The sequence below is a fragment of the Pseudorca crassidens genome, chromosome 6, assembly GCF_039906515.1.
Source record: "Pseudorca crassidens isolate mPseCra1 chromosome 6, mPseCra1.hap1, whole genome shotgun sequence".
NCBI lineage: Eukaryota > Metazoa > Chordata > Mammalia > Artiodactyla > Delphinidae > Pseudorca > Pseudorca crassidens.
The window spans coordinates 60,027,025-60,051,514 of record NC_090301.1 but is presented as its reverse complement, the minus strand read 5'-3'; the positions used below and the strand labels follow the sequence as shown (position 1 = coordinate 60,051,514).

At 45.3% G+C, this 24,490-nt stretch overlaps 1 protein-coding gene across 3 annotated transcripts in view; it reads left to right on the top strand.

The window, feature by feature from the left end:
* The window catches only part of ITGA6 (integrin subunit alpha 6), a 76,487-nt gene that overhangs the window by 1,489 nt on the left and 50,508 nt on the right, over positions 1 to 24,490 (top strand). The window lies entirely within an intron of this gene.

The window sequence follows — 24,490 nt, the reverse complement described above, 5'->3', positions numbered from 1 at the left end:
GTGTTTATGAGAGGGGAATGGGATTTTAGGGCTGGAGGAAACCTCTTGATTTCAGCAATTGAGAACTTTGTAATTGGTGAATGTTGCGGGTCCCTGAATCTTAAAGTCAGATTTTTCTGGTAACACCTGCTAGTGAAGCAAAGAAATTAGTTGGGGGTGGTCTGCAGGCCTGGCCAGCTGCGTATACTCTGCTTTCTCTCAGTAGAAATAATGGTTATGCTGTAAATTTGAAATGGAAGGTGGTTTCTGGTAACTCAGTGAATGGATGACATTTAGTGTCTCTGAATACTTGAGCTTGTAGATGTGCATCTACCCATATGGAGAATGAACTTGTTAGTGCAGAAATGATCGTGGGCCCGCAGGGGGGAATACATTCTCCTTAGCATTCTCTGCGCCAGACGCCTACTGAAGCTGGTGGTTTCCTTGAAATACTTGTTCAAGCAAAGATTGTGAAGGGGAAGTACTGGGGCAAGAAAGTGTCTTGGTGGAGATTTGCAAAACGTGACTTCAGCCAGGATCTCTGTTGTCACTAAGGTTAGCCGCATGCTTGCTAAAGCTTGTTCTCTCTGGTGGGCTTCTCTATTAGAGCTGCTGCAAGTAAGTAAGAAGCAGCCTGTGTTTGGGGTCTGATGCCTTCTAGAAATGCTCTTCTTAGGGACTGAAGGAGAAGAGCAGCTCACTTTAAGGGGGCTGTATCTTTCCTTCGAGCTCAGAGTGTGGCAGTAACCACACTCTAAGGGGCTGTGGTTTATGTCAAATGCTGCTTCCCCCACCCCCACAGCCCTCCCCTCTCCCCACCCCCAATCGCTTCTTTTGGTAAAGTATTCCAGCAGCATTGGCCCCACCAGGAGAACCAGCACACACAGGCCATATCCACATCAGTTGTAACCTTTGTCAGTAAAGGATGTGTGTAAATAACAGCCGGTGAGGCTGAGACCTCACAACTTCTGGGCCAGCTTCCTAAACTCTGTACTTGATGGAAAAGCTCAGCGGGCGTATTTCAGGGAACTGGTGAGAGAGACCTGAGCTCAGAATTCCTTCTCAGCTGTTACTTTGAGCCTTAGTGTCTTTATCTGTAAAACGGAGATATTACTGCTTAATAGGGTTGTTGTGAGGATTAAGAGATAACATGCAAAGTGCCTGATTCCTGCCTGGCATGGGTATTTGCTGACTAAATGCTGATGCATTTAGAAGCAGTAACTGAATTCCTACTGTGTGCCCTGCTACTCCACAGGTGTTAAACATCCTGTGGTTCTCACTCTGCCAAAGAGTAAAGTCAAGGGTTATTGTAGGTTGGGTAATTTAAACTTAGTCACATTTATGAAACCCATTTTCAAAGCAATTTAACTTTAATCCATCTTAGACTTATAACAAAAGTTAATTTCTTCAACAGGGGACTTTACTGAGGCAGGAGAAGTAAAATACCAAAGATGTGTGGGCATAGCAGATGAATGCAGAATTATGGGAACAAACCATAGATGTTTGCGGGTTAAACTTTCTACGATGCCATTTAAATATTTAATAACATCTTAAACTCTACTTAACATTTTATAACAGAATAATATTGTATCTGAGAGCCTTAAAACATGCTGGGTGTTCCTAAAACTCTGGGGACTGTAAAATTGAAATAGAGACTTGTAAACTTTCCTCGGCTGTGTATTAAAGAAGTTTCAGACTCCAAAAGGTTATGAGATGGTTGGCTGAGTTACTGAGGTCTGAGGACCTTGGAATCTTTCATTTCTCTTAGGTAGTTACAGTTGAGTCACCCTGCCTAGGTAGAAAGTAGGGGGTGGCATCTGTGGGTATGTCCATCCCGTGAATCATCCCTCTTAGCTCTTCTGGGAAGAGACGGATCTGTGTATGACTGCAGGGCAGAATCTGGAAGGAAGAGATAAGTGATATCCTCAGGGAGCAATCCTGGGTCTAATCCAATTGCCATTTTCTTATTTTGGGGAACTTTCTGATCACTGCCATCTTCCTAAGGCTCTCCAGGCTCACTGTCGCTTCTGTTCTGACTCTAACATTTGCTCTTGGTTTTTCTCAGACTTGCGATGCTTCCGCTCTTAAAATCGTGTTTACTGAACTAGAGATCATCTAGTCCAACTAGCTCCCTTTATAGATGAAGAAACTGAAGCTGAAAGTTAGGAAATGTCTAAAGTCTCTTGAGCGCTTAAGCAGAATCAACAAAATCTGGATTTGAACTTGGTATTTCTGACTCACGCTCATTCCACCTCTAAAAGGAAAAGTCAGAAGCGTCCTTCAGACCTGGAGAAATTGGCCAGCATCTGAATTTTGGAAATGTGCTATGTGCGGTTGATTTATTAAATTGCTCCCCATGTGGGTCAGGCTGTCTATTTAAATATCTGTGCCTGGACTCTCTTCCTATTGACCCTTATTCCAGCTGGCCTTGGATCAGCTTCCGGGTCCTTCTTTGCCTGTCACTCCTTCCCCTTCTGAAAAAGCCCAGTGAGGGGTGACTGGAGCCAGCCCAGGATCAGAACTGTGTCCAGGATGTGTACTTAAGTACTTGCTTCCTTGCATTCATTCAGAGTGCCATGTGGCCCAGGGCCATCGTCCAGGGACTGTCTCAGTCACCTTGAGTCCTCAGAGTCGAGAAAGAGACAAAATGGGCAGGGAGACTTGGAGGAGATCTTAGGACTCTGCAAGGAAGCAGAAATGGACAAGTTGAATTTGAACACAGGCTGGTGTGAACCCATCCAAGTAATGACTTAGGGTCAAAAAAGAAAAGTATTTTTGTGGTATGTGTAATATGTCGGGAAAGTCAGGTGAAATGCTCATGTAATAAAGTGTTACACTATTGTAAAGAAGCAAGTACTGTGTTCTTAGTTGTATTATTCTCTATTTTAGCGTAACAATAATATCAAGATTTAATTTAAGCTTTGTAACCAAATAGTACTGGAACTATGGTGCCTGGTTCCCCTAAGAACCTTGACCTAACATATTGCTATGGACGGAGTGGCAGGTGAATTATCTGGTACTTTCAAGATAGAAAGTGGAGACATAATAGAAAATACTATCCTTTGCTTAAGTGACAGGGTCAGTTTTACCTGGAACCCTGGTTGGTTCCGAGTCAGCCCACCTTGAAGAACATAGTCATGTTGTAAGAACCAGTTTAAATTTCTCCATGAAAGCCTTTTGAGCCCAACCCATACTACAGCACTTCTTCTTCCTTTGAATGTCCGTATCCTTTCGTATCACATTCTGATGGTTTTGTGTATATCGGTTATCTGCCATTTTCAGAGGATGATCTAATCTCCCCCAGCTGGATTATAGGTTATGTGAGGTCAGGGGTCTTAACGTTCATTTCTTTGCCTGATGGCACGTAGCATATGCCTTGCAAGTACAATGGAGTCATATCATACACTCAATTTAACTTGTGAAATCAATTTTTCCAGCCCAGGGTAGAGACGGAGAAATCCCTTTATTTAGCCCTCTGTCCTTCCCTGCTCACCGTAGGTAGGCATTGGTCTCTGCTCCCCCAGGGAAAGAGAAGCTATGGTGGTAACGCAAAGACTCCACAAGACCTCAATTCTTGGTTTTTGAGTTTTCAAGGGCCCAGGTCCCAGCTAAGGGATTTTTTTTTTTTTATAGGTGATTTTTAATTACACTTGACTTTTGCCTTAAAGGCAGACTTTAGAACTTAACCCCAGAAATACAGGCTGACCTGCACTGCAGTGCGTACTCAGGATCTGCTGGTTGTTAAAACGAGACTAGATAGAGAAGGATGGCCGTAGCGTAAGATCCTGGAAGCTACTTGACAAGGGTGTGGAGGGCAGATGGAAGTAAGAATGTGAGGGCACTTGTGAATTGATGGCTAAAGCTTTACTTATTCATGGTTAGTAAGGGAATCTTGGATACATGGAGCTCTTAAGTGCAATGGTGAGGAAGCTGCTGACCCCCTCCAGTGAGAGCTGTAGAATGGTGAACCAAGTGGATCACTCTCAGCTGAGAGCTAATGGCCTTTTGGGAGGGTGGTCAAGGTTGAGCCCTGCAGTAAAGGGCCCTGGGAGCTTTACTGCTCATCTTACCCTTGTGTTTTGGGGTAAAAGTTTAGAATCAAATAACTATATTTGCGAGGAACCTTAGGGGTTCTCAAATCTGGCTGGCCGTCAAGGTGATTTGGGGAATCTCTTTATAAAAAGTATAATTCTAGACTCAGTTCAGATCTATTGTACTAGTTTCCATCTGTTCATAAAGTTTTCTAAGATTGAGCTAGATGAGCTTTTATTTTTCACACAGAAGGCAGAAATAGTGTAGTGGATAAGAGCAGACTCTAGAGCTAGAGTCTAGATCCCAACTAGAGTCTAGAGCTAGATGGGATCAGATCCTGCTCTGCCATTTACTAGCTGTGACAGTGTGCAGGATACCTACAATTCTGCTCGGCATTCCAGCATGTAGGGGTTTTCCACACACACCGCCAAGCCATTCTCAGATACTAGTCAACTCAATTCTGACACTCTGTACCTGGAGATAGCATCAGATTCCACAGAGTAAGGGTTCAGTCCTGCAAGACTGCCTCTCCCCCACTTCAGATGCTCATGTCAAGTCCAGGTTGTCCCCTCTGCTGACGGACTGGCTATAAATTGGAGGTTCCCATGACCCCCTTCTTGGGTTTGATTAATTTGTTAGAGTGGCTCTCAGAACTCAGAGAAACATTTTATTTACTAGATTACCAGATTATTATAAAAAGATATAACTCAAGAACAGCCAGGTGGAAGAGATGCATAGGGCAAGGTATGGGGAAAGTAGAGTTTCCGTGCTCTCTCCTAGCACGCCCCTCTCCCCAAATCTCCACGTGGTCACCAACCCCGAAGTTCTCCAAACTCCATCCTTTTGGGTTTTTATGGAGGCTTCGATACATAAGGCACAGCTGATTAAATCATTAGCCATTGCTGATTGAACTCAACCTCCAGCCCTTCTTCCCTCCCCTGAGGTCAGGAAGGTGGCGCTGAAAGTTCCAGCCCTCTAATCAAGTGCCTGGTTCTCCTGGCAACCAGCCCCCCTCCCAGGTGCAGTCCCTTGGCCATCTCATTACCATAACAAAAGACATCTTTGTCGCTCTCCTCACTTAGGAAATTCCAAGGGTTTTAGGAGCTCTGTGGCAGGAACTGTGGAAGGAAAGCCAAATGTATTATTATAAATCACAATACATCATCTCTCTGGGTCTCTTTCCTCAGCTGTAAAGTGAGGATAATTGCACCTTAGACTAGTCCTGACTCAGAGTAATAAGCACTTTGTGTGTGTGTTAAATAAATGTGGAAACCAAGGCTGTGAGAGGTGAGGTGGCCATGACATGTTGGGCAAGTTGGTTCTCAGTCCACATCTTCCATGCTTCCTGGCCTGTGCAGTGTGTGCTTTCTCCTTTGGGGTTTGATTTTGATAATGTTCAAGTGTCCATCCTCCCTTCGCATCCATTCTACAGTTACATGTTTGGAAAGTACACCTCAGAAGAACCACGCCTTGTGGCCTTCTGGTAGCTGCCACGCGGTAGATAAACACCAGCAGGGTTTCAGTAAGCAAAGGAGATGAATGGGCAGACTGGTGCGGGGATGATGAGGTTCCGGACGGCAGGGACTTCGGGCATAGGTTACCCACGGAGGGTGGATTGTGCAGTTACAGGGTGGAGTGATTCATGCTGTCTGGTTTCCAGATCTTCTCAGACCTCTGTGACTTTCAAAGTCTCAGCTCCCACCTTATTCCTGGTAGTCTGGGTAATGTGCACTCCACCCAGGGCAGGGCTGATGACGATTTATTTTTCATAGTCCTTTGTTTGGCACTAATGTATGGTAGGAAGGAGCTTGTGCAAAGCTGGATCTGATTTGTTGATGATGAAGCTGCCTAAAGCTGAAAGATGCAGGGACAAAGTGTGAAAGTCACGTTCTAGCAGATGTTTGTTTGCTAAACTGGCATTTAGAATTGCATACAGAGATCTCTTGGAACTAAATTGAGGCTAATTGTTAATTAGTTGTGAACTGGGACAGGTCAATTGGCTCTTCACCAGTGTTGGTCCTTATTAGCCTAGTAACAGGGTAGAATGATCACCATCTAAACCACTGCTGTCTGGCTTTTCCGTTTCGATAAACAGGGCAAGACGATTCTAAATCAGTTCACCTGATGCGTGGTTGGTGTGTTTGCCGAATGACACCTTCATAGGCCACGGTGTAGCAGCCCACCTTCCCCGCACGGCCACAGTACTGGATTCCAGTGTTGGATACTGCTGTCACTTCCTCTAATCCCAAATTGGCAAAAAGACTTTAGAAAACTTCAAGTCTCAAAAACCAATTAAATGGTAAAGATGACTGTTCCGAATTGAATTAGGGGGAATGGGGAAAGTGCCACAAAAGGAAGTGCGGAAGGCAAAAACAAGTGACATGGAGCCCTGGTTGTCTGCTCGCATGTTTATTTGCCAACCAGCTGGGTATGTTTTACATGTCATACAATCCGAAGATTACTTTTTTTGAAAAGCCATTTCAGATATAAGAAAAACCTTTTAGAGAAATTGCCTATATAAGCCTGGGAGTATAGAAATAAAAATAAACTTTGGTATACTATGCAAGGGGCACATTGGTTAGTGATATGAAGAATAAACAAAGCACAGGGTAGTGCCTATGTACCTGTGGTCTCTGCTTGCTCGGCGATATCAATGTTGCTACAGTTTCTTCATTTTGAAAAGGACATTCATTTGTACTGAAGTTATTTTTTTTTTTTTTTTTTTTTTTTTGCTGTACGCGGGGCCTCTCACTGTTGTGGCCTCTCCCATTGCGGAGCACAGGCTCTGGACGCGCTGGCTCACTGGCCCAGCCGCTCCACGGCATGTGGGATCTTCCCGGACCGGGGCACGAACCCGCGTCCCCTGCATCGGCAGGCGGACTCTCAACCACTGCGCCACCAGGGAAGCCCACTGAAGTTATTTTAATCGTGTGTGTGAGTGAGTGTGTGTGTGTGTGTGTGTGTGTGTGAGAGAGAGAGAGAGAGAGAGATACACATGATAAAAAATTGTTTCAGACCCAGAGCGTAGGATGTCACTGAACTGTAGGTGTCCTGAGCCAGTTAACCTTTTGTCTTTGCAGAACCAGAGTCCTTGTCTTCAGGGTTTACTGCCATTGATCAAGTGGTCAGTCTTCTGTGGTCTCGATAAAGCAACGTGATATAAAGTTAACTAGAGGATCCCATTAGAGTGAGCCATAGTGTAGGTGTGGAACGGTAGCTCCTTGGTGTGAATGGCCCATTCGGTAGCACTGGGAGTTTGAAGTTCTGTACTCCCTGTCTTTGCTGAGGAGAGTAAAAAAAAAATCTTTCTTGGGTCCCCTTCCCACTGATACGTCCTGTCAGGTGATGGCTGACCCCCCTCCTCCTGGCAGTGTAGTTTCATCTGTCCCTTGAGAACAAAGGTATTTTGAAGTAGTGAAATGGAAATGTTTAGAATTCTACAAGGCTCTGGAGAGATTGGAGATAGGTAGGAAAAGATATTTAAAATACCTGGAGTGAATGTGAGGTGGTTGAAAAACTATTGATTGGGCGTATGGAATTCACCTTTGCTGGGACACAAATAAACCTAAGAGTTTTTAAAGAAGGAAAAGCTTAGAGAGGTTTAGATGTGCTCAAGTGGATATGCAGACATGATTCTAGGAAAATGGCTTTGCCACTGAGGCCTCATGGCTGCTAGTGAGAGTAGGCCCACGGGCCGACTTAGGACAATACTCAGAAAAAGTTGAGATCTGGCTTTCAGATCTGCGTGATGAAGAGTCTCTGCACGAACCCACAAGTGCAAAAGCAGATGGCTCTGGACTCTGTTGGGCCTTCTAGAGGATCAAGGCTAGGGTCCTGGGGAAGACCGAAGGAGAGACCCACTGAATTAGACGGTCCAGACCTCAAGGGAAGACTTTGGGGGCCAGCTGGAGCACAGCACGTGGTAAAGTCTTTTCGCATTCCATATCAGACCAGCCAGTTTAGAAAGAAAAGTACTTTCTAAGCCGTGTATTCAGAAAGGGCCCAAGGCTGCTACAGAGATGAACTGAGAAAGGGTGTGGGAGTGTGGAGAAGTGTCCTGGGGACCCTCAGAGGATGATCCCCTCAGCTTAGCCACACCACCAACCAGAAGCCAACAGAGAAGGTTTTTCACTACATAGGGTAAGAAATTGGTCTTTCCTAAGCTCGTTTATTTCTATGTATGTGCATGTATGTTGTATATTTCAACCTAAAAGATAATAGGGATTTTTATCCTTACTTGAACATGAGGACCAAGTAAAAACTTGGAGGGGAGTATGCTCTGGACTAGCTAGAAAAACCATAACCAGCTTCTTCTTTTTCCCATATAAAAGTTGCTAATAAATGCTTGGGCACCGTCTAGGGCTAGAGATACAGCAGCAAACAAAATAGATAAAATTCCTACTTAGGTTCTGATGGAAGAGACAAGATAAATAGGGGTATTATGTTAGATGGTAATAGTGATACAGGGGAAAATGAAGTGGAGAGAGGGACCAAAGAGTGGGAGTGGGGTAGGGAGTGATTGGCCATCGGGCAGGGAAGACTTCACTGAGAAGGTGCAAGCCATGTCAATATTGGGGGGGAAAGTATCCCTGGTGGTGAGAACAGCAAGCGCAAAGGCCCTGAGGCAGAAGCATGCCTAGCATGTTCAGGAACAGCAAGGAAGCCTGTATAGTCTCCTTGGAGCCAAATTGTGTAGAGCCTTATAGGACTTTGAAAGACTGGTTTTTACTCTCGAATGAGATGGGGAGCCATTGGAGGATTCTGAGAAGAGTATGACATATTCTGACTTAGATTTTAAATGGATTTCTCTAGCTGCTACATTATTAAGAATAGACTCAAGTATATAGATGTAATGATCTTAATGAGGAGGGTCCTTTTAATAATAGGTAAGAGTTGATAGTGGATAGCAGCAGTGATGATAGTGAGAAGTGGTTGGATTTTGGATATATTTTGAAAGTACAGTCAGCAGGATTTCCTATGGACTAGACATAAGAGAGAGGGAAAAGTTGGAAGAGAAAACCGTTGCCATTCAATGGTTTAGGGTGGACTATAGAAGAAATGGATTTAGGGTGAAGAGCCTTCATGCTGAGTTTAATTTTGGAGATCCTAGGCTTGAGATGTCTGGACATCAAGTGGAGCTGTTGGGAAGGCAGTCGAAGAATACGAGTCTGAAGTTTAGGTGGAAAGGTTTGGATTGGAGATACAAATAGTGGAGCCCCGGGCTCCTGGGTTGTATTTAGAATGGTGGGCTGAATGAATGAGTTCACCAAGGAGGTGAAGATAGAGACTAAGGACACAGATGCAAGGCACTCCCCACGTAGAGGTTAGGGAGATGGGGGGACCAGCGCCAGGCACGGAGAGGGATGGCCAGTAAGATGGGGAGCTAGGTGATGTGCTATCCTGGAAGCCTCATGATGCAGGTGTTTCAGAGAGGGAGTGATCAGTCAGTCGTGTCAGATGACGCTGAGAATTGATCCCTGGCCTAGCGATAGGGAGGCCATTGGCGACCTTATCAGAAGCCTTGTGGAGTGGAGTGGAAGCAATGCCTGTTTGGACTGGGTTGGTGAGAGATTAGAAGAGGGATTGGAGGCGAAGAATAGGGACCCAGCTGAAGAGGGGAGCAGAGCAAGAGCTGGGGGGGAAACTGGGGTTAAGAGGGAATCTTATTTTTTTTTAAGAGGGGAGGAGGTGACAGTGAGCTGGTCTACTGATGAGGATAATTCAGTAGAAAGGGAAAAGTGAAGGCAGGAGTGGGGAGAATGGCTGGTGTGATGTCTGTGAGTAGGTGAGAGGGATACACCAGTGGTTACTGGAGCACAGGTAGCTCATCACACCACAGAATAAAGGGGCCCAGATGCAGGTCGGTGGGTAGTGATCTTGGTGGGAGACTGTGAGGTTTTTCTGGTTGCTTTTAATTTCTCAGTGAATAGTAATAGATCATTAACCCTCATTTACTCAATACCTGCATAGAAGTTTGCCTTGTAGGAGTAAGAACTCCATTCTAGAGGCAAAGGAGTATGGGGTTTGAATCCCAGCTGCTTCCCATTCTGTGGACTTGACCTTGGGCGAGTTGCTTGTGCTTATCAGTAAAATGGAGGCACTAATGATAACTACCCCGTGGAGTTGTGAAGATGGAATGTAGTGAGTGTGAAGCCCTTAGCATCATGCCCATCACGTCCAGTAACACTAGCCTTTCCTGTTGTTGGCTGCCTTAGAGTAAAGTCGTACTATAATCCCCTCACGTGGGAGAGTTTTGTAGCTATCTTATCTTTACTGTCTGGCAGACAGCAGAGGTTACCCTTTGGGAGTCAGATCAAAGGTGAAGTTGCCCCCAGAGTCCGGGGGGAGGTTCACAGATAGATGGGAACTATCCCATTGCCTTGAAGAGAGGAAGGGGAAACACGGGACTTGGAGGAAGGAAGAGAAGATGGAAACAAGGCAAAACCTTTAAGGATTTCCAGTTTCTTATGCCATATTTGAGCTACAGAGAAGCACAGCTTCTTATTTTGTTAAATTCTTATGTGTTGGGTGGATGTTTCCCATGTAGGAGTATCTGCAGCTCCAGAATCTGGTTTTGTCTCAGACAGCACAGCATCCGTGTGTCCTGCAGGCTGGGTGGACATGGTGGGGGTGGGGCATTGGCAGGTGGGTGGGTACCATGCTGGGTGAGAGTGAGTGGGCAACACGCAGGGGTGCCGGGGCCCGGCTTCCTGTTCCCTGGCCCGATTGTCTTGGCGATCACGGTCAACGTATGCAGCATTTCACTGCGTGCGTTGAACAAAAATGACGTATGGACTTGTTGAGTTGTCAGGGAGGTAGAAAACGAGACTAAATGGCACTGTGGCTCCTAAAATACTGGCAGTTTTCAGTCTCTTCTTTCAAGATGAGTGTTATTGGCTAAAGAGGTAGCTTGAGGTAAATCTGAATCCAAAAGGATATAGAATATCTCTGCAGTTACGCAAGTGTGGCTCTTCAGGACCTTACCACCCTCACCCTGGGGTGTACCACAGATTCATTAGGAAATGTCTTTCGGAGGTGGCATGGTGGTGAGTTATTAAAAAAAAAAGTTATCTCAGTATAGTGCAGAATGAAATATGAGTAAGTTTTTAATATAAAACCCAAGGCTTTAAAGGCAGTTCAAGCTTTTGGCGGTCATCTTGGGCTATGCCCCCATACTTGTTCATCTCCCCTGTCAGTCAGGGCTTCTGAGAAAATGGTTGAACCGCTGACCGGCACAACCCTTTCTCTGCAGAGGGGTGACTGACACCCAGGAACGTCGAGCGACAGCTAGGTAGCAGCGGCGTGAGCCCTGGAACCCAGCTGCCCGATGCCCAGTCCACCAGGAGCTATGCCATACACATCTACATCTTGGTAGGCGATTCCTGTAATTGAACCTGTACCCTGTGGTCTTGCTCTTAATAGAACAGTATCTCACATTTTTAAATGTCTTTCCCCCATAATGGCCTGGTATAGCGATAGCAAATACACAGCCACTGTTGCCCTTTCCCCCCTGCCAACTGGGGGCACTCCAGATGACCGTAGCACTTCTTCCAGCTGAGTCTCAGAATTCTCCAGGTCAGCGTTAGTTAGCCTCTGCTGATGTATGTATAGGTGCTTGCACGTAAGACACGCACCTGTTTGCCCTCTTGGCCTGGCCAAATCCCCTGCATATGGAAGGCACTCTCTAAATGTCTTCCTGCTGGACATTATTCCTGCCGGTTTGTGAGCTTCTTAAGAGCGAGGCCGATGGCTTGTCCACTTTTGGTTCCAATCTGATAGACAGAAATGAGTACCCAAAAGGCATTTGTTAAGCCCTTTGAGTTAATTTCCCAAATACACTGAAGTCTTGTAGAAAATAGGAAGTGGGATGACCATTTCTTTAGAATGATCCTTTATGCCCTGATATTAGTACTACTACTTTAAAAAAAAAAAACTGGTGAAATACACATAAGATTTATCATCTTAACCATTTTAAAGTATACAATTCAGTAGTGTTAAACACCCACATGGTTGTGAACACCCCTGTACTCCTTAAACTTCTTCTGGAGTGCCCCGTAATCAGGATGGCCCTATTATTTTATTTATTTATTTTTTACATCTTTATTGGAGTATAATTGCTTTACAATGGTGTGTTAGTTTCTGCTTTATAACAAAGTGAATCAGTTATACATATACATATGTTCCCATATCTCTTCCCTCTTGCGTCTCCCTCCCACCCTCCCTATCCCACCCCTCTAGGTGGACACAAAGCACCGAGCTGATCTCCCTGTGCTATGCGGCTGCTTCCCACTAGCTATCTGTTTTACGTTTGGTAGTGTATATATGTCCATGCCACTCTCACTTTGTCACAACTTACCCTTCAGGATGGCCCTATTATGAGGGCATAAAATATTGATAAACCAAACTTAAATACCTAAACATAGAATTGTGCTAAATCATATCATCTGATATGATATTCTAACAGAAGATTAGTGGCAATGGAATTAACATTTTAATAAATTTATGATGTTAAAAATTCCATCTCCTCAATCAGCTCTGTGCTTTGTGTCCCCCTAGAGGGATGGGATAGGGAGATGCAAGAGGGAGGGGATATGGGGATATATGTATACATATAACTGATGCACTTTGTTATACAGCAGAAACTAACACACCATTGTAAAGCAATTATACTCCAATAAAGATGTTAAAAAACAAAAAATTCCGTCTCCTAGCTTAGTATGTCTTTCCAATCTCCTAAAGGACGGCTCCTGGTTGATTTCAGCAGCTGTGCCCCTGGCTCCGTTTGTGGAACCCTAGGGCTCCTCACTGCATATTCTTTGAAAAACCGAAGTAAGTTGTTTTAAGTTTTTTGCTAAGTTATGAGGAAATGGCAACAGATTCAACAAAACTGGCCGTTTGTTTCTTTTATCTTGCTACTCTTCCTACCTACCTCTTAGTAGCTTTGAAATGAGACCGATTTCAGTGGCACACTGAGTGCAGGTGCAGCTGAGGTTTGATGTGACAGTGGCACATTCATGGGTTGATGTTCAGGAGGAAGCGTGTGTTCGGGAACATCAGATTAGACTGACAGCTGTCCCTGGTGGCAAGGCTGGCTTTAGCTTGTCTTGCAAATACTTTGTTCATACCACCCTCCCTACCCACCCACCCCCTGCTTTCTTTAGAGCCCTGTTAAAGATGCTCCCAGGTATTCGATTATCTTTTTCCTCTGTTCCTTGTCTCTTCGGATTTCTAATGACTAATTTCTGTATTGCCCAGAATCTGTTGAGTTTAATAGGCTTTCTTTGTTCTTATCGATGTTTTCATTATGAAATTTCTAGTAAGCTATTTGGGAGCTGTCAAAATAAAGCTTACTGGTGGTTCTGAATTGTGGGCCCTCTGAAGGCAAGAGGTTGGGACTGATTTATCTGTGTTTGCTTTAACGTGGAGGCTGACGTGCGTCATTCTTCACAAATAAAACAGAAACGTGCTTTAAAAGAAATCTGACCCCCACACATGCACAAAGAGTAGTCATATTACCCAATACTGCTTTTGTGGATTGCTTTACTACCAAAACTACTTACCCCCTGCAGAAGTTAGGAAGGAACCCAGGGAATGATCTAGAAAGGTAGTCCGTCTCTCTCATGTTATAGGTAAAGAACTGGAGGCCTAGGATTTGTTGTCGGTCATGCAGCCAGCTACTGGCAGAGCTGCCCCTCCATCCTTCCTCCTCCTAGTGTCCAGAGGTCTCTCCACACTTGAGCCCCTCCCTGTCTTCGACCTCCACTGCCCACCCTTGCAGGGATCAATCTAGCCAATGTGTCTGTTTTTATAAAATGTCACCGGAAGCTTAAGCAGATCTGTTCAAGTTCCACCAAGTTTCTTTGAAAATCTGTACTCATCAAAAAGAGTTGCTGGGCTTCCCTGGTGGCACAGTGGTTAAGAATCCACCTGCCAATGCAGGGGACACGGGTTCGAGCCCTGGCCCGGGGAGATTCCCACATGCTGCGGAGCAACTAAGCCCATGCACCACAACTACTGAGCCTGTGTTCTAGAGCCCGCGAACCACAGCTGCTGAAGCCCGCACGCCTAGAACCCTGTCCTCTACAAGAGAAGCCACCACAATGAGAAGCCCGCGCACCTCAACGAAGAGTAGTCCCCGCTCACCGCAACTAGAGAAAGCCCGTGCGCAGCAACGAAGACCCAATGCAGTCAAAAAATAAATTAATTACATAAATTAAAAAAAAAAAAAAGAGTTGCCATCCTGAGTTTCTGAGATAACCGTTTCTCCATGAGGAACCGGGCCTGGGATTGCGGTTGAGCACGCAGAAGCGGTTGTGTGTTCCCCATGGGGAATCCCTACCCACTCTGTTTCTGAACAAGCCACCCAGGCTCCCTCCACACCTCTCATTCATGCTTTAGATTAGATGTAAGGTGAGGTACTGCCTCAGGCAGTGACTCACTCCCGCTCTTCCCTGTGGCAGGTGGCTGCTGCGGGCTGGGTCGGGACAGTGTCCACAGCATCTAAGGCAAAGGCATTTATTGAACCCTGCAGCTATTTGTCAAAGGTACTTACCGCACTTAAACCCTGCATATCGAGATGCTCCTGAACTGGGCACATTCATTCCCTTCTAAAGGAAGAGGTGAGGGGTGAGCATTTTGTGTTGTTTCTCCATAGCTGAGATGTTCCCCTGAATGCTGTCAGTTTCCTGGACTTTTATAGCCAGGTGACGGTTCCTCTTTCTGATGTCATTGCATTTTATTCTGCACCTCACTTGACTGTGGTGGAAGCTTGTCCACCCTCTCAGCTGGTTGGATTTCCTCTCCTCACTGTGTGTGTGTGTGTGTGTGTGTGTGTATAAAAATTTTTTTTTGGAAGAGTAGAAAGGAGTAGCTTTATTAGTTTGCCAGGCAAAGGGGGACACAGCGGGCTCCAGCCTTGAAAAACTATGTGTCCCTCCTCAGTATGTCTCACAGCCTCTGTCCATTACAATACATTTGCACTCGATTGTAACGCCCAGATGGCCGGCCAGCACAGTGCCTGGTACACAGTAGGTACGGGTTTATGTGCCTCTTTATGGTGTGTCGTCACACGTCTGGAATGGGCTGTGAAACTCAGTCTCTAACTCTTGCCTGCCTGCAGCTGCCTACAGAAAGCACGTGTGAGCTTGTCCTATGCAGTTAATGAGGTTTGCCTTTTCATGATTTCTGGGCACTGATTTTTTTTTTAACATCTTTATTGGAGTATAATTGCTTTACAATGGTGTGTTAGTTTCTGCTTTATTACAAAGTGAATCAGCTATACATATACATATATCCCCATATCTCCTCCCTCTGTGTCTCCCTCCCACCCTCCCTATCCCACCCCTGTAGGTGGTCACAAAGCACCGAGCTGATCTCCTTGTGCTATGCAGCTGCTTCCCACTAGCTAGCTATTTAACATTTGGTAGTGTATATATGTCCATGCCACTCTCTCACTTCATCCCAGCTTACTCTTCCCCCTCCCCATGTCCTCAAGTCCATTCTTTACATCTCCATCTTTATTCCCGTCCTGCCCCCTAGATTCATCAGAACCATTTTTTTTTAAGATTCCATATATATGTGTTAGCATATGGTATTTGTTTTTCTCTTTCTGACTTACTTCATTCTGTATGACAGACTCTAGGTCCGTCCACCTCACTATAAATAACTCAGTTTCGTTCCTTTTTTATGACTTAGTAATATTCCATTGTATATATGTGCCACATCTTCTTTATTCATCTGTCAGTGGACACTGAGGTTGCTTCCATGTCCTGGCTAATGTAAATAGAGCTGCAATGAACATTGTGGTACATGACTTTTTGAATTATGGTTTTCTCAGGGTATATGCCCAGGAGTGGAATTTGGGCACTGATTTTTAACCTCCATGACCATCTATCTCTGTCATTTTCTTTGCAAGGCTTTTAATAAGCCAGTGTCCATCAACCAACATTATTTTTAAAATTACATTTTAAATTTACCTTTGAATAGGTAATATACTCACATGGTACAAATATAAAAACTGAAAAAAGATTGCCCTTGCACTTCTGGTCTCTAGTCATCCTATTCTTCCTGGAGACAGCAGTTGTTTTACTAGTTGGTTGTATATGTTTATATTTGCTTATAAATTTGCAGACAGCTGTGAAAGGATTTACATTTTTTTTTTTTTACACATGATAGCATGCCACGTGTATTCTTCTGAACCTTGCTTTTTTTTTTTTCTCGGCATATTTTAGAGCTTGTTTGCTGTAAATAAAGAGCTTCTTTAGTATTATTAATGTTTGCATAGTGTTCATTTTTAAGGATGAACCATGATTCACTGAACCAATCTGGATATTCAGGTATTTTTGAATCTTTTGCCGTTAAAAGCAGTGCTGCAGTGAAGAATTTTATACCTTCCTCCTTTCACCTTAGGTAGAGGATCACTTCCTGGTGCAGTGGCGTGCCCAGCATTGTTTTAATGATCACGGCTGATTCCGGAGGTGTGTCTGGCTGCTCTTCATGACTTTCTATCACAAACTATATCCTACCATCTGATATTATTATAGGCTCCTCAGCTGGCAGAGTTGCTGGAATCTTTTCAACAGCTAGAGTTGACCGTGTTAAGCCCAAGCTGTTGGGATTCCTCATGGCTTCAGCATTTGTGCCCCACCTGGACCTATGCTTGTTAAAATGTACTTGTTAAAATTAGAATGGCTTGTTGGAATGTGTGTTCACCAGATACTGATAAGAGCACATGTAGTGCTTCATCCCTGCATTGGAGTTAACAGGGTTATTTGACGTTTCATTTGATCCTTGCGACGCCCTATGAGAAAACTTAGATAGGAGCATTTCACAGATAATCATGCAGATGACACCCAGCTAATAGGTGGTCCAGCCAGGACTTGAACCCACCAGGTCTTTGTGGAACTCCCTCACATTTCTGACTATGGTTTTGACTTACCAGTGTGTTACCAGGCAGGTAAGAAGGCGTGGACTAGCCGGAGGTGGTAGCTGTGATAAGCATGTACCGTATTAGCCCAATAATGACAGGCCCAAGTAGGACGGATGCTTAGCCAGTGTATACCAATAAAGTAGTGCTAGTTGTTAAACTTTCAAAATACTTCTGGTTGGTAAGAGCTTTCCCCCGTCTTCCGAGTGTCCTTCGACACTGCCCTGGCCACTCTTCCTATAGGACACCCCCCCGCTCCCATATTTTGCCACAATCCAGCAACTAATGGGGAAATGTCCTAATACAACAGGGCGCTCTGGGCTGTAGCTCCAATACTACACCACCATCTGTGCTGATTAACTGGTTTCCAAGTCATATTGATTGCTCAGTAGTTTTTAAAAATTCATTAATTAATTTGGCTGCATTGGGTCTTCGTTGCTGTGCGCGGGCTTTCTATGGCCCTATGCCCAGCTAAAAGTTCTTTTACTATGGAAAAAGGGGGAAACCGGCACTGGGTGCCAGCCAGCAGTCTCTGGCCCAGCTACTAAGCCCGTTGCTTCAGTTATCTCATTTAGAAAATAAACTATGTGATCATACTAATTTCCTTTTCAAAACATTGAAAAATCTGGATTTCCTAAGCTGTTGGAATAGTCAAATGGATACAGTGACCTACCAGGTATGTGCTTTTTAGATATACCTTTTCTCTTGGCTTTTATTAAAAGTATTTGATTGAAACATGATGGAAATTGAAAAGTCACTTTTTCCTTTGCAAATGAGCTTATTTGATAACAGCCTTTAAGAAATGAGTCTTTTTTTTTTTTTTTTGAGTTAGCACTGACGATATGCTCAGTCCACTTGGCATAGAAAAACCATATGGTAACAACATGCTTGAATTTAAAATTATGAAATGCAATGATAATTATAAAATTTTATTTACCAGAAATTTGCTAAATGCCTGTGTACCAAGCACTGTGTGAAGGTCAAGGATGGGAGGGTGGGCTCACAGTCCAGTTCAGACAGGTTTCTTAAAAGGACAGCTCACTAGAAGGACAAATGTGATTTGACTTGGCAACTGGAAAGTCAGGTATCTGATAATTCAGAAGCACAGCAAGCGATCCAGTGCCACATTGGACAAGCAGCCGCTTTGTAAAACTGAAAGAACAGGGTTGCTTGGAGATTTTCATTCTTCCCTTTCTTACTGCAGTAGATAAAAGCATTTTGGTTTTTGAATTTTATTTATTTTTTATACAGCAGGTTCTTATTAGTTATCCATTTTATACACATTAGTGTATGCACGTCAATCCCAATCTCCCAATTCATCACACCCCCACCCCCACCCCGCTTTCCCCCCTTGGTGTCCATACATTTGTTCTCTACATCTGTGTTTCTATTTCTGCCCTGCAAACCAGTTCATCAGTACCATTTTTCTAGGTTCCACAGACATGCGTTAATACACGATATTTGTTTTTCTCTTTCTGGCTGACTTCACTCTGTATGACAGTCTCTAGATCCATCCATGTCTCTACAAATGACCCAGTTTCGTTCCTTTTTATGGCTGAGTACTATTCCATTGTATATATGTACTACGTCTTCTTTATCCATGTGTCTGTTGATGGGCATTTAGGTTGCTTCCATGACCTGGCTATTGTAAATAGTACTGCAGTGACCATTGGGGTGCATGTGTCTTTTTGAATTATGGGATAAAAGTATTTTTATTATAACTCCTTGAGTGATGTCTTACTGGTAATCAGTTGCTTGGTCAGCTGAAAAGCTCTTTTCAGCTCATGATTTTATTTTTTTAAATGAGCTAGTTATATATTTAATTAATTAATTAATTAATTTTTTTGGGCTGCGCGGCATGTGGGACCTTAATTCCTCGACCAGGAATCAAACCTGCCTCCCCTGCACTGGAAGCACAGAGTCTTAATCACTGGACTGCCAGGGAAGTCCCTGGTTATATATTTATACTTTATCATTTTTTGTTGAATTGAAGTGGAATTCTTGGCCATTCTGAATCTAGGCCAGTATCGTGATTTTATCTTGTTGGGTGCTAACTATATTCTTTTTCCTTGAGATTATTTAAATCTCTATTGTTGGGAGGTTAGAAGCAAGTGTTGAACCAAGGTCATTCCAAAAATTGATGCCAGGGCTGGAACCAGAATTCCTTCCCCACCCGCTTCTCCATGTTGCTGATCTGACCGCCCTTGTTGGCATTCCAGTTAAATAGTTGAAATTGATGCCATGATTTCACATTTTTCCCCCCAGTTGATGGTTGAGATTCTGAGCTGGAAGAGGAGTTGCATGTTGTGGATAATAAAAACATGTTCTGGGGCTTCCCTGGTGGCGCAGTGGCTGAGAGTCCGCCTGCCGACGCAGGGTACACGGGTTCGTGCCCCGGTCCGGGAAGATCCCACATGCCGCGGAGCGGCTGGGCCCGTGAGCCATGGCCGCTGAGCCTGCGCGTCCGGAGCCTGTGCTCCTCAACGGGAGAGGCCACAGCAGTGAGAGGCCCGTGTAATGCAAAAAAAAAAAAAAAAATGTTCTGCTTTGGGTGTTCTTTTATTGTATGAGCTCCCTTGTTCTTAGTCAGAGACACACCTGTAGTAAAATGTACTGAGTCAAGTAAGAAACAGAACCCTCAGGCTCAGATGTCACAGGAGTTTCATAGTCACTGGAGATTGAATTTAGTTCCAGCATGTTTCTCCAAGGAGACAGGAAAACAGTCTCAAGAAATGTTGGGAAGGCCAGGACAAGATGACTGGTTTTGTGATCCACATAAAGACCACAAGTATCCTTTGGGCCCCTGTGGCGTGGATCTTAAAGTGCTTTATAGACCTTAATTATAACTCCTGTAAAATAAATACTTTTTAAAAAAGGTGGATAGATTAAAGTACTTTAGTGATGTTTTCCAATGAAGCAGAAAGAAGAATTTGGGTGTAGTGATGTAGAGCAAGATTAGGGAGTGTTGGGCAGAACCCCTATTTCATCAATTACCAGCTGTGTGACATTGGACAAGTTACTTGTCCTCTCTGAACCTGCATCCACATTTGTAAAATGGGTGGTAGTAACAGTGTCTACTCCTTAAAGAACTCATAGCAGAGTGCCTAATACATTGTAAGAGCATGGGAGATGATAGCTCCGGTGTATTAATAATAATTGCTTATTTGCCCTGATTTGCAGGTTAAGGTATGTATTTCTCATGTGATTTCTTGGAAGTTTATTAGAAATCTAGTCTTCTGAAAGTGAGATTGTAGTTCATAGAGAAAATTTACCTTTCTGTGTAAATGTGAAAACCCAAGGCTAGGAAGTGAACAGATTTGTTCTACTGTGAATTTTTGCTCAGGCTTGCCCTACTGGATCAGCCAGTTAGTATAGTTAAATAGGGTTTTGGTTTTTCTTGGCCAAACACCCCTTGAGGTTATTAAAAAAAAAAAAAAGGGACCAGATTCCTGCCCTCAAGGCGTTTGTAGTCTAATTAAGTGAAGTTGGGAGAAATCCTGGTCCAGGGAAGTTTACTTTGGAGAGGTGAAACTTGAGACAGGGTCTTGATATATAAAGCCTAGAGCTGGAGTTTGGAAGTTGCTGTTGAGGAGGATTTGGTGGAACGGGGGCAGGATGACGTGAGCCAAGGCACCAAGGCCTTTGTGTGCTTGGCAGGCGAGGGGCATAGGGGCAGCTAGGATGGATGGCTAGTGTGGGGACAGACGGCAGGGGGTGGCTGCCATTGCAGTGGGAAGAGTGTGGCACGTGGGAAGCCCTACCCATGCCAGGTGGCGTCTGAGCCTCGGTTTCTTCATCTCTGAGAGGCAGATACCTACCTCCCAGTTGCTGAGGCATAGCTGAATAAAAGTGTATGTTAAGGACTCTGTAATTATAGAGTGCTGTACAAATGTGAGTATTAGCACACCTGAGTAGGGAGCAATCTCCTTTGCTAAGGCAGAGCCTGGGATGCACGAGCAGTATCTACCTGCCAGGTACTGCTCTAGGTGTGTGTTCAGGAAGCAAAAGAAGAGCCCCCGCACCCTTGGAGCCAGTAGCATTCTAGCGCAGGGAAGATGGGCAGTTGACCCAAAGTGCCGAACATCGTCATTTCAGGTGCGGATGAGGGCTGTGAAGATCCTTACATAGGGAGACTCTGTAGACAGTGCCTTAGGGAGAGCTCTAGGTAGGATGAGTAGGGAGGGCCTCTCTGAGGAGGTGACTTGTGAGTTGAGGGATGTGAAGGGCGCATCCCACAAAGATCTGAGGCAGGAATGGTCTCAGCCGAAGGAAGTGACTGCAGAGACCCTGAAATGGAAAACAGGTTGGTGCGTTCAAATGCCAGAAGCCAGGCCAGTGTGGCAGGAGTGCACACCCGAGGTGAGTGAGGCTAGAGCGGCAGGTAAAGGGCAGTTCACGTAGGGCCTTGTGCAGCATGGCGGGAGGTTGCATTTCATGCCACTGGCCATGGGAACCCAGTGAGGGCTGTAAGCAGAGGGGTGTTGTGATGTGACTTAAGACGTAGAAAGAGCAGTGGTTGCTCTGCGGAGATGGGCTGGGGCGGGACAAGAGCGGAAGCAGGTGGAACGGTCAGAAGGATATTCCAGTTGTCCAGATGTGACCAGATGGAGGCTTGGACCATCCTTACAGCAAAGGAGCCACCGAGAAGTGGGTCAGAGTGAAATGTGGAGGCAGGGCCGAGAGAAGGTACTGATGCCTCGGATGTGGAAGGTGAGGGAAGGCGAGGAATCAAGGATGACTCCTAGGTTTCTAGCCTGAACAGACGCGTGGGTGGATAGTGTACATTTACCGAGAGAGGGAAGGCTTGTGGGGAGCGTGGCTGGGGGAATGCTGAGTTCTGTGTTGAACACGTTAAATGTGAGATGCTAAGGGCCGACGTCTAGTAGACAGCTGGGTGTCGGAGTGTGGAGAGTAGCGGAGAAGTCTGGGCTGAAAAGATGTTCTGAGAGTCACCTGTTAAATAAAGGTGTTTCCAGCCCCAGGACAAGAGTATAGCCAGAGACAAGGAAAGCCTCCAAAATCTATTGGAAGGGGAGCCGCCGGCGAGGGGGAGGATGAATCTGGCAAGCATTGATGGGCTCGTATCATAGGCCTTGCTGCCTTTTCCTCCAGCTGCCCAGTCTAGTTCCTAATTGGACGGGACTAGAAGATCAACACGAAACTAGACGTGGGAAGTCACAGAGACTCTTGGGTCCCTCTCCTCTTACATAGGGGCGTGAGCCCACAGTTCAAAGCTCTCCGCATGGTGCCCTCCTAGGATTATCATGTCAGTTTCAAACAGTGAAGAGGAGCCCCTGGTGCTTAATCTTACTGCTAAGATTGTGGAGGAGTTTGACATTCTGGGGATTCCTCTCAAACAGTGAATGAAATACGGCTTTAGAATTTGATTCAGAAAGAGGTGGAATGTAGTCGGTTTCCTTGTCCAGTTTCCCTCGATCTTCTAGCTCTTCTTTCCAGGTGGTTAATTGTTTTGACTATTAAGGTCTTAAATGCAGGCTGCGTAACTGACCACAGGACCTGGACAGGTCCTCTTTGAACCTTTATTCTTGTCTCCCTAAAATCAGGGGCTCAGATGAGATCAAGCTGGGCTCCACGAGCTCCTCCAGGAAACCAGGGCCTGGTGGGGGTCGGTGGGCATTCTCAGCTACGGTCCACGTGGCAACCAACACCTGAGGAGGCAGAGAGGGCTGGGATTCACTCATGGAGGTGATGCTGGAGTTGAGTGGAGGTCTAGGGAAGAGTTGGGGTTGGGGCAGACGTTCTGCGGGGAATGGACAGCATCTGCGCAGTGTGGAAGCGTGAACGAAGAGCCTGGTGGAAAGGATGAATTCAGGTGGTCGGTCCGGTTGGAATCTCGGTGGGGCGGGGAGGGGAAGTGATGGTGGTAACGAGGTAGCAGTGTCATAGGACCAGAGCCACATGGTGACCCCACATACAGGAACAGGGCAGTTCTCCTGTATTTTCTCATCTGTAAGTAGCCCTGTGGAAAATTCAAGTGGGTTGAGTAAAGACATTCAAAAACATTAGAGTTTATGGGTTCTGCATGTTTAAACCCAGAAACAAAGTTCAAGCTTCATTTGACAAGTTGATGTTTTAAAGCTTTCTCCAAAACCCATCCTATGGGCTCATTTTGGTGTGTGTCGTTGCAGCTGGGTCATGGGTAAGAGCACCGATGTTAAAGCTACCTTTGAAACCTCCCAGCCCCTCCTGTGGTTCCCAGATGCAGTGTGGGCCACGGAGGCAAACTGCTGTCTGTGTAAGGTGTTGCTAAGACCAGTTTCCTTTGTGTCTCTTGGGAAGGCATTAATTGGTAGGAATCCTGGAAGTTGGAACCACTGACTGCTCCAACAGATCCAGCTGAGGCGGGGAGGCACAGCATGGGCAGAGCGCTTCCTGCAGCAGGGAGCTTGGGAGATATTTGCTGAAGGAATGAAGGAGTGAACAGGGGGATGATTGAAAGGTTGCGCTCTCAGACTGGCGCCAGCATTTCACCATCATTTGCTCAGATTTGTTGGCATAACTGTTCTGAAACAATGCTACAGTATAATCTAGCTTTTACATACGGTTTAAAAATCACCGTACAAAACAGAATACCGACATATTTTGAAGACCAACTGGAGCCCTCAAAGGAAAGTCTGCCTTGTTGGAAATAGGCCAAGGGATGGGGGGGTGCAGCAGGCAGTGCTGTCCCCCGTTTTCCTCTACAGGGCCGCTTGTAGAAATAGTGGAAGGTTTCTCAGTTTAGTTTAAATCTGCTGTGTTGAAATCATTAAAAGTGAACTTCACTTTTTAGCTGTGTACATTACTATGATGAATTTGGTTCATTAAAAATACCTGTCGAGGGCTTCCCTGGTGGCGCAGTGGTTGAGAGTCCGCCTGCCGATGCAGGGGACACGGGTTCGTGCCCCGGTCCGGGAAGATCCCACATACCGCGGAGCGGCTGGGCCTGTGAGCTATGGCCGCTGAGCCTGTGCGTCCGGAGCCTGTGCTCCGCAACGGGAGAGGCCACAACAGTGAGAGGCCCACGTACCGCAAAAAAAAAAACAAAAAAACCTGTTGAGTTAAGTGCTCGCCCTGAGCTGGACACTGAGGGATACAGCAGTGAACAGAGCAGACATGGCCCTGCCCCCATGGAGCTGACCTTCTGGTGAGGGAGGTGGCCAGTATGCAGTTCCTCTCACATGTCATGATTACTGACCGTGGTCATGCTAGGAAGGGAAGGTAGATGAGGACTTATAAGAGGTGGGGCCCGGCCTAGCTTGGAAGGTACATGAAGGGTTTTAAGCAGAGGCCTGAAGAGGGAGAGTAGGAGGATTCCGGGGGGAGAGAAGAGTGTGTGCAGAGGTTCTGAGCCAGGAGAGAGCATGGTAGTTGAGGGGTTTGAAAGCAGCCCAGTCCAAAGTGTCGAAAGTGAGGGAGAAGGTAAACCCAGAATGTGCTCTTGACATATACTTAGCTTCAGCAAAAGCATTTTAGGTTATCATTCCAAATCGAAGTTCTTGGTGTCTGTGTACAATTCAATAAGAAAGAGACTGTTTAGATTTCCTGCTGTAG